Raw genomic sequence first — 18,181 nt, 5'->3', positions numbered from 1 at the left:
AAGGGTTATTCCGGAAAACTTATCTAGGGTAAAAACTAGATTTAATTTTCAAAAGATCAAATGTTTTCATAAAGATCCAATTTCCTTAATGGATCTAAATTTTTATAGTCATGTGGGACTGTAAACCATATCGTTACTACCATTGTTTATACCGCCGTATAGAAATCACTGATGTACAAAGTGTGAAGAATAAAGAAGTGATTCTAGTATTTCAAGACGATATTGCTTGAGGACAAGCAACGCTTAAGTGTGGGAATATTTGATAATGCTAAAAACGAACATATATTTCATAGCATTATTCCTCAAGAAAGACAAGCTTTTAGTTGCAATTGTTCTATTTACAAGTGATATTCGTTTAAATAATAAAAGGTGAAGACAAAAGACAGATTCGACGAATTGAAACGCAAACGACCAAAAAGCTCAAAAGTACAAAAAACAATCAAAGAGGTTCCAATTATTGATAAGAAACGTCTCGAAATTACAAGAGTACAAGATTCAAAGTGCAAAGTACAAGATATTAAATTGTACGCAAGGACGTTCGAAAATCCGGAACCGGGACCAGAGTCAACTCTCAACGCTCAACGCAACGGACTAAAAATTACAAGTCAACTATGCACATAAATATAATATAATATTTAAATAATTCTTATAATTATTTATATATTATAAAAATAAAATAAACCGTCGGCAAGAAAGACTCCAAACTGGAGTGAGCTGTAATTTCAAACTCCGCGACTCGCGGAGTTTGAAGGCAAAAAATGCCGCGAGTCGCGGAGCACCAAAGTTTGAAACTCCCTATAAAGCCAACCGAATTCTGAGCATTTTTATGATCCTTTTTCTTCTTCTCTCATAATACGTAAATATTTATCTTTATATTTTAATTTTAATTTTAATTTTAATTTTAATTCTAATAATAAGGGTATGTTAGCAAATGTTGTAAGGGTGTAAGTCGAAATTCTGTCCGTGTAACGCTACGCTATTTTTAATCATTGTAAGTTATGTTCAACCTTTTTACATTAATGTCTTGTAGCTAAGTTATTATTATGCTTATTTAATCCGAAGTAATCATGATGTTGGGCTAATTACTAAAATTGGGTAATTGGGCTTTGTACCATAATTGGGGTTTGGACAAAAGAACGACACTTGTGGAAATTAGACTATGGGCTATTAATGGGCTTTATATTTGTTTAACTAAATGATAGTTTGTTAATGTTAATATAAAGATTTACAATTGGGCGTCCCTATAAATTACCATATACACTCGATCGGACACGATGGGCGGGGTATTTATATGTACGAATAATCGTTCATTTAACCGGACACGGGAATGGATTAATAGCCACTAGAAGAATTAAAACAGGGGTGAAATTATGTACAAGGACACTTGGTATAATTGATAACAAAATATTAAAACCTTGGGTTACACTCAGTCGACATCCTGGTGTAATTATTAAACAAAGTATTAAAATCTTGTTACAGTTTAAGTCCCCAATTAGTTGGAATATTTAACTTCGGGTATAAGGATAATTTGACGAGGATACTCGCACTTTATATTTATGACTGATGGACTGTTATGGACAAAAACCCGACGGACATATTAAATAATTCAGGACAAAGGATAATTAACCCATGGGCATAAACCTAAAATCAACACGTCAAACATCATGATTACGGAAGTTTAAATAAGCATAATTCTTTTATTTCATATTTAATTTCCTTTATTTTATATTTAATTGCACTTCTAATTATCGCATTTTTATTGTTATTGTACTTAATTGCACTTTTAATTATCATACTTTTTAATTATCGCAAGTTTATTTTATCGCACTTTTATTATTCGCAATTTCATTATCGTTATTTACTTTACGCTTTAATTTAAGTCTTGTATTTTTTTTTAATATTTTACATTTGGTTTTAACTGCGACTAAAGTTTTAAAATCGACAAACCGGTCATTAAACGGTAAAACCCCCCCTTTATAATAATAATATTACTTATATATATATATATATATATATATATATATATATATATATATATATATATATATTTGTATTTTTATAAAAGTAAACTAATATAGCGTTAAGCTTTGTTTAAAGATTTTCCCTGTGGAACGAACCGGACTTACTAAAAACTACACTACTGTACGATTAGGTACACTGCCTATAAAGTGTTGTAGCAAGGTTTAAGTATATCCATTCTCTAAATAAATAAATATCTTGTGTAAAATTGTATCGTATTTAATAGTATTTCCTGCTAAAATTAATAGCTATTTTATATACACCTCGCACGACATCAAACATCCATATCTGCAATTGAGAAGAAGTAAACAGAAAGACAGAAAAATTAAGATACACATACATATATCCTCTCACACCTTTTTCAAATACAAAATTTCCTTCATTTCCTCATTCTTGTTATTCGAATAACCGAGGACCGCCGTGACAATTCTCACTATCTCATTCTTTTATCTTCTTCTTTGTGAACACCATGGAAACCACCATCTTCATCACCACCAAAATGTTTTCTGTTTCACTCCGTCACCAAGATTACCCAATATCGTCATAACATCTTTTCTGTTTTCCTACGACTGCTGCAAAGATCAATTTTGTTTTTGCGTAATCTCTTATGTTTTGATAGCGTGAATAAACCTTACAACCCGTCCACCTCTATGAAAACCCAGTAAACCATCGAACTTCCACTACACCTACAAACATCATATAATCATTGCTGCGTGTTTTTTTTTCTTTCTATTTCTTGTACCTGTTTCGATCTAACAAAAGCCCAAACCTCATAAACCTGTAACTGCAGCAGTTCTCTATTATTTATGTTCCACGAACCAAAGCTTGCCGATGATATATATGATGATACGGTATACGATTAATGATGATGATAAAGTTTACGTTTCCATTTCTTTTGCCTTTATAGCCCACACCTTTTGAACTAATGAACACTTGATGAGTTGGCCACCGAAAAATTTGGATAGTGGGACTAGTACAATGAAGTGGTTAACAAATGCCGTTGGAGTTTTATCATTATTATTCTTTTTTGTTTACCGAAAGGAGAATGAGGTGGGGTTCTCACACACAAGAAGAATACAAAGAAGACATCTTTTTTTTTTTGTGAGTCACTCTATTATAAATGATTACATGTGGGACGTGTAATGTTCTTGCTTTTGATCTGTGAAAACCAACTAATGATATTTAGCCGCTAAAATAACATGAAATGCCAAAATTCTATATTTTTTTCTGCTATTTGGGCACTGATGTAATTGACGAGCCATAAGCTGGGCCAGGCCACTTTACGCTTTTAAATGATTCTCAAATCTTTGGGCTTACATCATTTAGGATGTGGACTTCATTTGATCCTACTGCTACCGATTACCAATCATCATGCGTTCGATCCTTTTTATGTTTTGCGAATTATTTGGTGTTGATGTATGATAAAACAAGATGATGGTATATATGAGGTAGGATGACTAGGTAGAATTATGATTGAGTGAAGACGAACGCGGTGATGATAATTAAATAATAAGATGATTATAATATGAAGTATATGATGATAATAATAGCCATTAGAATGATGAAGATCACGATTATAATTGTGATGGTGGAAGTAATGAGAATAGAAAATAAGCAAGTATGATGTTGCATAAAATAATATAGATAAACGATAATTGTAATTAGGATTGTAATTAAGAATTAAGAATGATGGTAATGAGGAAATAATGATGACGGAGTGTTGTGATTTTATGCTGTGACGATCCAAGAAGAATAGAGTTATGATACTTGTGATTTTACAATAATGAAGACGGGATGATACTAGGTTAATAATAAATCGGAGATGATGTCTTTGAAAGAATGATTATAGAATGATGAGGATGATGTTATGATTAGATTATGATGATGATAATGATGGAAATTAAAATAATGATGACGATGGAGCTTCTGGTGTTGAGAAGACAACAAAGAGTTACGAGTTAAATAGATATAGCATACGAGTTATAACAGAAAGTAACGGGTAGAGGAACGATTTGGATATGTTATCGGGTTAGCGGGACGTCGCGGGTTCAAACCCGGACTTGGGCACATTACATTTTAAGGGCTACTTCTGTGAGGTAGTTATTTATTTATGTATTTACTTATTATTATTATTCTCTTATTATTATTATCATTATCAATAACATTATTATAATTATTATTATTATAATTAATATTATCATTATACTTATTTTGGTACTATTATAACTGGTACTTTGTAAATAAAAGATTAATTATATAAAAATATATTTAATGCTCATATTTTAAATATATAAATATTTTCATAGATAAAATGAATATATAATGAAGTAGCTAAATTAGTAATATAAAAATTATATCACAACTAATAATATATATATATATATACAATTATTCGATTACAATTATGTGTATTAATAAATATACAAATGATATATGTTCGTGAATCCGAGGTCAACCCTACTCTTGTTAAATGACGTCATATGTATTTTTACTACAAAATACATTAGGTGAGTTCATTGATTCCCTTTATATATATATTTTTGGGACTGAGAATACATGCGCTGTTTTTATAAATGTTTTACGATATAGACACAAGTAATCGAAACTACATTCTATGGTTGAATGATCGAAATCGAATATGCCCTTTTTATTAAGTCTGGTAATCTAAGAATTAGGGAACAGACACCCTAATTGACGCGAACTCTAAAGATAGATCTATCGGGCCCAACAAGCCCCATCCAAAGTACCGAATGCTTTAGTACTTCGAAATTTATATCATGTCCGAAGGAGGATCCCGGAATGATGGGGATATTCTTAAATACATATTGTGAATGTCGGTTACCAGGTGTTCAATCCATATGAATGATATTTTGTCTCTATGCATGGGACGTATGTTTATGAGAAATGGAAATATGAAATCTTGTGGTCTATTATATTATTGAAAATGATTATTTATGTTAAACTAATGAACTCACCAACCTTTTGGTTGACACTTGAAAGCATGTTTATTCTCAGGTATAAAAGAAACATTCCGCTGTGCAGTTTCTCATTTTAAAGACAGTACTTGGAGTCGATCATCGCAATGGAACCAGTTGTTGGTGACTTCGTCCAGATGGATTAGGACGGGTCCTTTCAGTTGGTATCAGAGCGGTGGTCTTAGTGAACCAGGTCTGCATTAGTGTGTCTAACTGATAAGTCGTTAGGATGCTTTAGTGAGTCTGAACTTCGACCGTGTCTACATGTCAAAAGTTTTGCTTATCATTTCGTGTCGAAAATTTACCTGCTTATCATTCTTAGAGAATCAAATGCTTATCATTCTTAGTCTAGACACATTTTACTGCATTGACTGCATGAATAGTGTATAGACAAAATTCATATCTTAGCGTATCTGTTACTGAAAACTTTGCCTGACAGCTTCCGTGAAATTCCTCCGTAACTTATGGGATTTTAGTATTATATATGTATATGTAAATTATGTATTGCAGGATACTAATCTACATCCTATAATTTATTTCTTATCGAAAATCGTTCATCTAATCGCACGAGATGAATCCCTCAACTAGATCGAGTCCCTCGGATTCCGACAGCTATTCCGACATAGATGTTCACCTAAGCTCCGAAAACAGCGTCATCAGCATGAATCAACCAATCAGCCATTATCAATTCATCTGATGGGTTCTTAGTCGACTTAATTAATGGAAACACGCAGAAGGTAATCCCTTCCACCAACCGAATTCACCTCTTGACAATGAACCTGAAGCGTTTACCGGCGAACCTGTTCGAGACACCATTTTCAGTCTCATTTCCAGGGTAACTCGACAAGATTATATTCTATCCACAATTCTAAACCTTATTCATCCGCTCGTTCCGATCGACAATCATCCTGGAGTAATAAGTCAACGAACTTCGCGCTCGAATAATTAATTCGGAGAATATGGTTCAAAATGTACCAGCTTCAGCAACATCACCGACATCAACAGTACCATCAGTAACAACACCAGTACCATCAACAATCCATGCTTTAATATCATCATTTGTACTTTGAGTATGATCTTCGTTCTACGTATCGTTCTACCTCATTTATCTTCGTTCGACATGGCGAATATGTAATCTCTAAAGTTTTAGAGATTATTTATTCTAGTTCCAACCGAAAAGCAAATGAGTTTAATATCATATTAACTCATTAAATCTGTGAATACATCTGAAGAAAATATATATGTATATATGTTCTCACAAAGATTGTAATTAAAAATTCTCTTGTACCAACTGTTAATGGTGAAAATATTTTAACGGGTAGGTAATACCCGAGGAATATTTAAATTTCACATTAATAAGTTATATTGTACATTCTTCGAATCTGATTCAACAATCATTTACTATCCTATTTACAATCACAGATATACGAATCCGTTCACCACAAAACAACCATTTTCATTCAATTTTATATTTGGATTTTGACCTATCAGAATCCAACAAGTGGCATAATGAAGAAATAATAGACACAATAAAAATAGAATAGAAACAGACTAATTGACAATATGAAATTTTGTTAAGAAACCACGCTAACAAAATCCTAGCTAACTGTTCCTAGCTAACTGTTAATTCCATATTACATTTTATTTATCGCAATTTAATTATCGCAATTTATTTTATCGTAATTTTAATTCTCGTAATTTTATTTAAATGTCATTTAATTTCTGTTATTTACTTTACGCACTTTAATATTCGTCATTTTTTTTTTGTTATTTATTTTACGCATTTTAAATATCGGGACACGTATACAACGTTTTGACATATCATATCGACCCATCTATCTATATATATATATATATATATATATATATATATATATATATATATATATATATATATATATATATATATATATATATATATATAGTTTGAGTTGTGATCGAGTCTGAGGCGGATACGGGTTACGATACGTATTAATTAATTCGAATATTATATATTAAACTATATACGAATTATTGGACTGTTACTGTGGACTATCAACTGTGGACTACCAACACTGGACAATTAAAATGAATTAAAATATTGATTATAACATATGAAACTAAACAATTCTTCAAGTTTGCCACTTGATTTCATTTTAAACCCCATTCGTATCATCACAATTACAATCTGCGTTCAAACCTTTCATAATTCTTGAAAACACCTCAATCGAGAGGATGAACCAACCGCACTTCATCTACGGAAGGAAAGATTTATGCATATAGTTATGCACCTGAGAAACTCTCGACAACTGAGTAAAAGTTTAACACGTAGCCGCGTCAGATCCTTTGGCATTTATTAGCAAAAATAACTTTGCGATCCCTTTTCAAAGTAGCAAATTTTGTCACAGCTTTAGCAAATCAACTTCGACTTTTCGTTCGAAACAACCTTATTATCACCTTGACTAATATGTATGTTCTTTTATTGTTACCGGGAACATTTTATATTCCACCATATTACCGTCAGCGTTTAATCATATAAAAACACAATTTCTTGAAATCATCTCGGATCGATAACTAATGATTCAGATAGGGTAGCAGTAAATGTAGAGGAATCTGCAATCAGTACTTTGAAAACTCACAGCATATCTACATCAACAGTTATATGTATAACATTTATTTTTTAGAATAATGATCTTTTATCTGAAATCCTGAAAAGCACTCAGTCTACAAATCAAATACTCTGAATGTTGAAAAAGTTGAAGGAAGCAGCAGAAACTGTAGACAATCGTAAACGACCTTAACCGTCGAAAGTTGATGATAAAGAATTGTAGGTTGGCAAAGCTCAGAAAAAGTTTGAAACTGAAAAACTGATTGAGCAAACTATGAAGAAAGCCATGGACAGATCACAAAGAATAAGTTTGACTTCAAAGAATCTAAGTGATTCAGTACCTGCTGAAGTCATTAACGAATACCTTGCTTCCGAATCTAAACCCTTACGGATAAATCTTCTTCATCATCCATTGATATTAGAAATTCCAAGATATCATCGTAGCTTTCATTATAAATATCCTCCATATTTCTGAAGATATTTTCATAACTATTCTTATCTGAAATTATTAATCTCTTCCTGATATCAGTGTTACATCATATAGAAACTGTTAGTTTCTACATTCTGTAAACTTTCGAGTTTAAATATGAATGTTATTGAAGTAATGTTGGGAACTGATGCATGAATTAGTATAATATAATGACACTTGATCAACGTGATTATATTACAGTAAGTCATGCTGAGTTTCTAAATGGAACATGATGATTCACAGATTATAACGTCAACATGTGTCATGTTACATAACTCTTTCATTCTACTTAACTTCTGAACATATCAAGAAAATATATCCTTGATAGTTCTATTCTCAGTGATTCTGGTAATTTGACAAATCCAATCGTGCTACTACCTTTCCTTTCTACTTTGGATATTATGATAATTCGAAACTCCATACTTACGAATTCTGTACCGTTACTCATTTTACTAGAGGTCGAGAAGAGAATAAAAAGACAAAGAGCTCCGAAACATAAGGGAAAATATAAAACTCGACAACAACACTAAAATCACAAACCGTGTACATTAATACGAATAGCAATATAAAGACACGGGAGTATGATAACCACAATTACCCCAAAAGCGAAGTAGAAGTAAACAGATTCCTCTGGTGGGAGTTGGAATAGAAGAATGATGATTACGATAGTAAGGATAAGGACAAGGATCAGAACTGGATTAAGCATTTTCACAATCTTTTGGATGTATGAGCTAAGAAAGAAAGTATAGGAATGGTGAGAATAATGGAATGAAAGAGTTTAATTTATAATTGAAATACCAGACAGAGTAAACGAGACAGATCATTATATTTAATTATAGAGATCTTAAATTTCTTATTCGCCGAAGAATCAAATCTTTTAGATTTCGAAAATTTTCTTTAAATCTCTTGAATTCCGGAATTCAACCATGACAACGTCAAAAGTTATGACGAAACTTATTTTCCTCATTCCATTATTTAGTGATATCTATTTATCAGCTCATATTCGTCATGAAAACATTTATATTGTTAGCCATGACCACCTCACTCAAATTTCGAGACGAAATTTCTGTAACGGGTAGGTACTGTGACGATCCGGGAATTTTCGACCAAATTTAAACTTAATTCTTATTTGATTTCGACACGATGAGCAAAGTCTGTAATGTTGAGTAACAAAGTTTGTAAACTATATTCATAATATCATTTGACCTTTGACTATTCCCGACAATTCACGAACAATTATTGTAAACAAATATATATATATATATATATATATATATATATATATATATATATATATATATATATATATATATATATATATATATATATTATATAATTAATAAATTATACATGATTAATAAATTGTAACATTAATATTTAAGTACAAATTAAAATATAAATGTTATATTAATGTTATTATAATTACTTTCATTATTAATACTAGTATAATATTAATATTAACATTAGTACAATATTGATACATCTAATTCGTTACATCCTTATAATTAGTAGTAAAATTATAAATCTAAGTTATCATAATTATTTATTATTATTAATCTCTTTATTAACATTATTAACCTCATTAGAATTATTGTAGTTATAATTATAAGAAAATAACATACTCTAATAATAATATCATTATTATCATTTTTATGATTTATACTAACATTATTATTATTAATATCATTATTATTATTATTATTATTATTATTATTATTATTATTATTATTATTATTATTATTATTATTATTATTATTATTATTATTATTATTATTATTATTATTATTATTATTATTATTATTATTATTTCTATTTCTAATATAATTATTAATCATTAATTAATATTAATATTAGTTTAATTATATAAAATGAAAACTCATACGAATCTGTTAGAGGTATCGATCAAACTGTTTTATAATGTCAATCCTGTCTCCAAATCGATTGAAGGTCATAAGAGAATCCTCATATACACACAAAAATTAGTTACAAAAGTTTATCTACTTTATTACTTTTGAACAACTTAGGTACTTCTTGTCTGCCAAAATTATCAAACATCGACTTCACAAAATCAATTAAGATTAAAATACTGTTAGTTCATGAATGTACTTACATTATATACATCCATATCTGCAATTGAGAAGAAGTAAACAGAAAGACAGAAAAATTAAGATACACATACATATATTCTCTCACACCTTTTTCAAATACAAAATTTCCTTCATTTCCTCGTTCTTGTTATTCGAATAACCGAGGACCGCCGTGACAATTCTCACTATCTCATTCTTTTATCTTCTTCTTTGTGAACACCATGGAAACCACCATCTTCACCACCACCAAAATGTTATCTGTTTCACCAAGATTACCCAATATCGTCATAACATCTTTTCTGTTTTCCTACGACTGCTGCAAAGATCAATTTTGTTTTTGCGTAATCTCTTATGTTTTGATAGCGTGAATAAACCTTACAACCCGTCCACCTCTATGAAAACCCAGTAAACCATCGAACTTCCACTACACCTACAAACATCATATAATCATTGCTGCATGTTTTTTTTTCTTTCTATTTCTTGTACCTGTTTCGATATAACAAAAGCCCAAACCTCATAAACCTGTAACTGCAGCAGTTCTCTATTATTTATGTTCCACGAACCAAAGCTTGCCGATGATATATATGATGATACGGTATACGATTAATGATGATGATGAAGTTTACGTTTTCATTTCTTTTGCCTTTATAGCCCATACCTTTTGAACTAATGAACACTTGATGAGTTGGCCATCGAAAAATTTGGATAGTGGGACTAGTACAATGAAGTGGTTAACAAATGCTGTTGGAGTTTTATCATTATTATTCTTTTTTGTTTACCGAAAGGAGAATGAGGTGGGGTTCTCACACACAAGAAGAATACAAAGAAGACATCCTTTTTTTTTGTGAGTCACTCTATTATAAATGATTACATGTGGGACATGTAATGTTCTTGCTTTTGATCTGTGAAAACCAACTAATGATATTTAGCCGCTAAAATAACATGAAATGCCAAAATTCTATATTTTTTTCTGCTATTTGGGCACTGATGTAATTGACGAGCCATAAGCTGGGCCAGGCCACTTTACGCTTTTAAATGATTCTCAAATCTTTGGGCTTACATCATTTAGGATGTGGACTTCATTTGATCCTACTGCTACCGATTACCAATCATCATGCGTTCGATCCTTTTTATGTTTTGCGAATTATTTGGTGTTGATGTATGATAAAACAAGATGATGGTATATATGAGGTAGGATGACTAGGTAGAATTATGATTGAGTGAAGACGAACGCGGTGATGATAATTAAATAATAAGATGATTATAATATGAAGTATATGATGATAATAATAGCCATTAGAATGATGAAGATCACGATTATAATTGTGATGGTGGAAGTAATGAGAATAGAAAATAAGCAAGTATGATGTTGCATAAAATAATATAGATAAACGATAATTGTAATTAGGATTGTAATTAAGAATTAAGAATGATGGTAATGAGGAAATAATGATGACGTAGTGTTGTGATTTTATGTTGTGACGATCCAAGAAGAATAGAGTGATGATACTTGTGATTTTACAATAATGAAGACGGGATGATACTAGGTTAATAATAAATTGGAGATGATGTCTTTGAAAGAATGATTATGGAATGATGAGGATGATGTTATGATTAGATTATGATGATGATAATGATGGAAATTAAAATAATGATGACGATGGAGCTTGTGGTGTTGAGAAGACAACAAAGAGTTACGGGTTAAATAGATATAGCATACGAGTTATAACAGAAAGTAACGGGTAGAGGAACGATTTGGATATGTTATCGGGTTAGCGGGACGTCGCGGGTTCAAACTCGGACTTGGGCACATTACATTTTAAGGGCTACTTCTGTGAGGTAGTTATTTATTTATGTATTTACTTATTATTATTATTCTCTTATTATTATTATTATCATTATCAATAACATTATTATAATTATTATTATTATTAATATTATCATTATACTTATTTTGGTACTATTATAACTGGTACTTTGTAAATAAAAGATTAATTATATAAAAATATATTTAATGCTCATATTTTAAATATATAAATATTTTCATAGATAAAATGAATATATAATGAAGTAGCTAAATTAGTAATATAAAAATTATATCACAACTAATAATATATATATATACAATTATTCGATTACAATTATGTGTATTAATAAATATACAAATGATATAGGTTCGTGAATCCGAGGTCAACCCTACTCTTGTTAAATGACGTCATATGTATTTTTACTACAAAATACATTAGGTGAGTTCATTGATTCCCTGTATATATATATTTTTGGGACTGAGAATACATGCGCTGTTTTTATAAATGTTTTACGATATAGACACAAGTAATCGAAACTACATTCTATGGTTGAATGATCGAAATCGAATATGCCCTTTTTATCAAGTCTGGTAATCTAAGAATTAGGGAACAGACACCCTAATTGACGCGAACTCTAAAGATAGATCTATCGGGCCCAACAAGCCCCATCCAAAGTACCGGATGCTTTAGTACTTCGAAATTTATATCATGTCCGAAGGAGGATCCCGGAATGATGGGGATATTCTTAAATACATATTGTGAATGTCGGTTACCAGGTGTTCAATCCATATGAATGATATTTTGTCTCTATGCATGGGATGTATGTTTATGAGAAATGGAAATATGAAATCTTGTGGTCTATTATATTATTGAAAATGATTATTTATGTTAAACTAATGAACTCACCAACCTTTTGGTTGACACTTGAAAGAATGTTTATTCTCAGGTATAAAAGAAACATTTCGCTGTGCAGTTGCTCATTTTAAAGACAGTACTTGGAGTCGATCATCGCAATGGAACCAGTTGTTGGTGACTTCGTCCAGATGGATTAGGACGGGTCCTTTCAGAAAGTTTATGCCGTTATATAACCCACACATATATAAAGTTTAAGTACTCATGCCTAGTATGTAAAACGTAAAAAGCGCATGTATTCTCAGTCTCAAAATAATTAAAGTAAAAAGGGATGCTATAACTCACAGTGATAAGAGCGGTAAAGTCGATAATGAAAGTATGCAAGTAGTAAGTCTGTCCAAAAGGTCGTCAACCTAAGTCAAAGGTTACTAGGTCAGTATGTTATCCTCATAAGTTCTAATAGTGCATAAAATAAGTTTAAGTGTCATCATCATCATCGTTCATCATCATAAAAGCTAAGTAAGTTTGACAAGAATAGAGATCGAAACAATAGGCTGACTTCGGTCAGCTGCTACGACCTCTACGTAAATCGAAAAGACACGTAATAAGTGGCTATAGCTCCATATATGAGTCCCCTAGTTTTTGACCAATTTCTAGAACCAAACTCATCTTTGTTTGACCGTGGTGACGGTTTAAGTGCGAGTAGGTCAGAAATTTCAGCACAACGTTAATAGGGTGTAATGACTTTCGGAAGGCCATAAATCCTAAACCATAACTCGGATTAAGACGAGGTCTAAACGGAAAATCATCTACTCGAACCAAAATAACTGAAAAATAACTTTCCAGTAGCCCAGGTGGTCTGATCAGATCCTGAACACAGTAAGCAAGGTGCTCCGGTGGGGTTCTTAGTACTTGATGCTCATCACGGTTCTCATCCTTGATGCTTGTAGCTTCAAGTGTACAACTCGTTGATAGGTTAGCATCACCTTGACCAAGATTCTACCATCAACACACAATATGTTAAGACCAAGTAAGAACACAACTCATTTAAGAGTCTTAGATGGATGATGAACCAAGGTTACATCATATCCTTAGTCTTAACAGAATTACAAGTTACATTTACAACTAAAGCTACAAACTTTACTTCAATCAAGCAAGTATGAACATAATATAAGTCAAATGAAGTGATGGAACCCTAAGCTAGAGAGCTTGGATCCCTTTCATACAAGTTATAAGGTCACAAAGCTAGAAAGCTTGAACCTTTAGTGTTCTTGAAGAACTTGAAGCATAAAGCTTAGATCTTTAAGTTATATGAAGACCATAAACACAAGTTTTGATCTTTATAACAAAATAATGAGATCATAAGTTAGAAAACTTAGATCCAACAATAGATATGAAGATCCAAGCTAGAAAGCTTGCATTTTGATTGTTCTTGAAGATCTTGAAGCATAAAGCTTGGATCTTTAAGTTACATGAAGATTACAAACACAAGTTTGAATCTTTATAACAAAATAGCAAGGTTAAAGTTAAAAAAATATAGAACTACAAAGTGGGTAAAGATTCAAAGCTAGAAAGCTTGAATCTTCCATGTTCTTGAAAGATTCAAATCCATGTTTGAATCTACAAGATGTAATCAAGATCAAAAGCTAAAAAGCTAGACCCATGATGATGATGATGAATTCGTGATGATGAGAAGGAGAAGAAGAAGAGAAATTCAAAATACTTACACTTTTAGAGAGGGACAGGCTAGAGAGAGAATTAGAGAGTGAGTGTGTGAATTACAAATGAAAGCAAGTGTAAAATGGATGGAATAAGGCTAGTATTTATAGGTGAATGGGGTGTGGGAGGGGTGTCATGGCCGTTGGAAATGGGGGGACAAGGGGGACAAAAGTTTGTTTTTTGGTTAATGGTTGTCTAAAGTTGGTGCTTATGTTGGGATCCCATGCAACATTAAGGATAATACTTGACATAAATGTTAGTATGTTCCCTCTAATAAATGGGCATTTGTCTTACATATTAATGGGTCACTAGCTAATAATAATTGGGCTAATTAAATAGTCCACTAACTAGTGTAGGGTGGGCTAAGGCCCAACAAGGTAGAAAGTCCAACAAGACTAACTAGTAAGCATAAGTAAATTACTACGCGTAATTAAGCATCCAAAAACCCAAGTAATTATTATTATGAAATAATAATTAAGATTTCGTAGTCATAATATTCCAATTACGACAAAAGTTAAACGTGTACGCAGTACGCAGTTTGTTCGTAACGTCAAGTGACACTAACGGTCATAAAGGTTTCCGATGAACAAATTAAGTATCATACGTACTTAAAGGCATGTTTTAACACATAAATAAAAGTAAACCATGTGTATAAAGATTCCAGAGTATAAAGTAGCACAGTACGCACAAATACGCAGTTTCACAAAAACATAAGGCACAAAAGCAAGTTGAAAAAGTCGGGTCGTTACATTACCCACCGGTTAATGGAAATTTTGTCCCGAAATTTAAGCTGAGGCAGGTGTTGAAGTCGGGAAGAGGTGAGGATACTTCTGCATCATTTGATCCTCTCGTTCCCAAGTAAACTCGGGTCCACGTTTGGCATTCCATCGGACTCGAAAAATTGGAATCTTATTGTGCTTCAAAGTCTTAACCTCTTGGTCCATGAATTCGACAGGTTCTTCCACAAAGTGAAATTTGTCATCAATCGTAAGTTCATCGAGAGGGATGACAAGTTCTGGTTCGGCAAGACATTTCTTCAGATGCGACACGTGAAAAGTAGGGTGAACTGCGCTCAACTGAGTCGAAAGATCCAAACGGTAAGCTATGGGTCCAACACGCTCCAAGATTTCAAAAGGACCAATATATCGCGGGTTTAACTTTTCGCGCTTTCCAAATCGGATCACACCTTTCCAAGGTGCGACCTTCAACATTACATAAGTTGCAACATCCTTCTTAAGATTAGGCCACCAATACTGTTCCTTGAGATTGTAGTACATTTTACCGGCTCCTGGATGAATCGAATATCTCGACTTGTGGGCTTCATCTAGTATAAGGCTCCGTAGATCTCCATAACTAGGTACCCAAATCCTTCCGGCAAAGCATCGGAGTCCAGTCTCCTTAACCTCGAATCGTGAAACAAGAATGTTCAAGTGTTCTTGAGAAATATTCTCCTCTTTGAGAGCCTCTTCTTGGGCTACTCGGATCTGGCTATTGAGATTTGAATGAATGATGATGTTCAAGGCGCGGACACGAAGAGGTACCGACCTCTCCTTCTGGCTCAGGGCATCGGCTACAACATTTGCCTTTCCAGGATGGTAACGAAGTTCACAATTATAGTCGTTCAGCATCTCGATCCATCGTCGTTGCCTCATGTTCAGTTGTTTCTGATCGAATATGTGCTGGAGGCTTTTGTGGTCGGTGAAGATGGTACTTTTAGTCCCATAAAGATAGTGTCTCCATAATTTGAGTGCAAAGACAACGGCTCCAAGTTCGAGGTCGTGAGTAGTGTAGTTTCGCTCGTGAATCTTTAGTTGACGAGAAGCATAGGTAATAACCTTCGATCTTTGCATCAATATGCAACCAAAACCATTTTTCGAGGCATCACAATATACAACAAAATCATCACTGCCTTCAGGAAGAGATAAGATAGGTGCGGTGGTCAATTTCTGCTTCAAGTTTTGAAATGCTGATTCATGTTCTTTTTCCCAAATGAACTTCTTCCCTTTGTGAGTCAGCGCGGTCGAAGGTCGCGAAATCAGAGAGAAACCTTCAATAAATCTTCGGTAGTAACCGGCAAGACCTAGAAATTGGCGAATGTGAGTCGGAGTAGTGGGGGTTTCCCACTTGCTGATAGCTTCGATCTTTGCGGGATTAACTTTGATACCTTGATCACTCACAATATGACCCAGAAATTGGACTTCCTTCAACCAAAATTCACACTTGGAGAATTTGGCATAAAGTTGCTCTTGTCTTAAGAGTTCCAACACTAGTCGAAGATGTTGTTCATGTTCTTCTTCACTTCGGGAATAGATGAGGATATCATCTATGAAAACGTTAACGAACTTATCCAGATATGGCTTGCATACTCGATTCATGAGATCCATAAACACAGCAGGTGCATTGGTTAAACCAAATGGCATCACTAGAAACTCATAGTGACCATAACGGGTTCTGAACGCAGTTTTCATCACATCACTCTCCTTCACCCTCAATTGGTGATAACTGGATCGCAAATCGATCTTGGAGTAAAAGCTGGATCCTTGCAGCTGATAGAATAGATCGTCAGTTCTGGGAAGGGGATACCGATTCTTAATCGTCAACTTGTTCAGCTCACGATAATCGATACACCTGCGGAAAGATCCGTCCTTCTTCTTCACGAATAAAACAGGTGCGCCCCAAGGCGATGAACTCGGTTGGATAAATCCACGGTCTAGCAATTCCTGCAGTTGACTCTGCAACTCTTGCAGTTCGGAAGGTGCTAGTCGATAAGGTGTGCGAGCTACGGGTGCAGCTCCCGGTACTAGATCGATCTGGAACTCCACTACTCTCGGTGGCGGTAATCCAGGCAATTCTTTCGAAAATACATCGAGAAATTCGTTCACAACTCGTACATCGTTCACACTCTTTACCTCGGCTTCTAACGTTTTCACATGGGCTAAAACAGCAAGACTTCCTTTATTCATGATCTTTTGTGCTTTCATGCAACTAATGAGGTTCAGCTTCGAACTACATCTCTCTCCGTAAATAATCAGTGGCTCACCATCTCCGTGGGGTACACGAAGAGCTTTATCTCCACAGATAATGTCAGCCCTTACTTTAGTCAACCAATCCATACCAACAATCACATCAAAGCTTCCTAATTTGATGGGTATCAAGTTAATCTCGAAATCTACACCAGCTATGTTGATAATAGCTCCTCGGCCAATTTGGTCAAGTTTCTCAAGTTTTCCATTGGCTACCTCAACAAGCATACTCTCCTTTAAAGGAACTAATGACCAATCTATCTTAGAGCAAAAGTGTCTACAATCATAGCTCCTATCGGCACCAGTATCAAATAGGATAGAAGTTAATAGATTGTTGATAGTGAATATACCTGTAACCAAGTCGGGGTTCTCACGGGCATCCCTTGCGTTTACATTGAAAGCTCTTCCACGCGCTGGTCCACTGTCCTTTCTCTTGTTGGGACATTCATTCCTGAAGTGGCCCTGTTGTTCGCCATAGCACTGCCTTGGTCCAGTAAGGTTTGTCTTCACCGTTAGGGTGGGAATCTTGCAGTCCTTACCAATATGCCCGGTCCTTTTGCACTTTTCACAGACCACATTACAGTACCCGGTATGGTGCTTGTAGCACCTCTTGCACTGCGGGGTAACCATTGAGGGACACAT

Source organism: Rutidosis leptorrhynchoides, chromosome 9 (genome assembly GCF_046630445.1).
Source record: "Rutidosis leptorrhynchoides isolate AG116_Rl617_1_P2 chromosome 9, CSIRO_AGI_Rlap_v1, whole genome shotgun sequence".
Taxonomy (NCBI): domain Eukaryota; kingdom Viridiplantae; phylum Streptophyta; class Magnoliopsida; order Asterales; family Asteraceae; genus Rutidosis; species Rutidosis leptorrhynchoides.
This window is presented reverse-complemented; position numbering follows the sequence as displayed.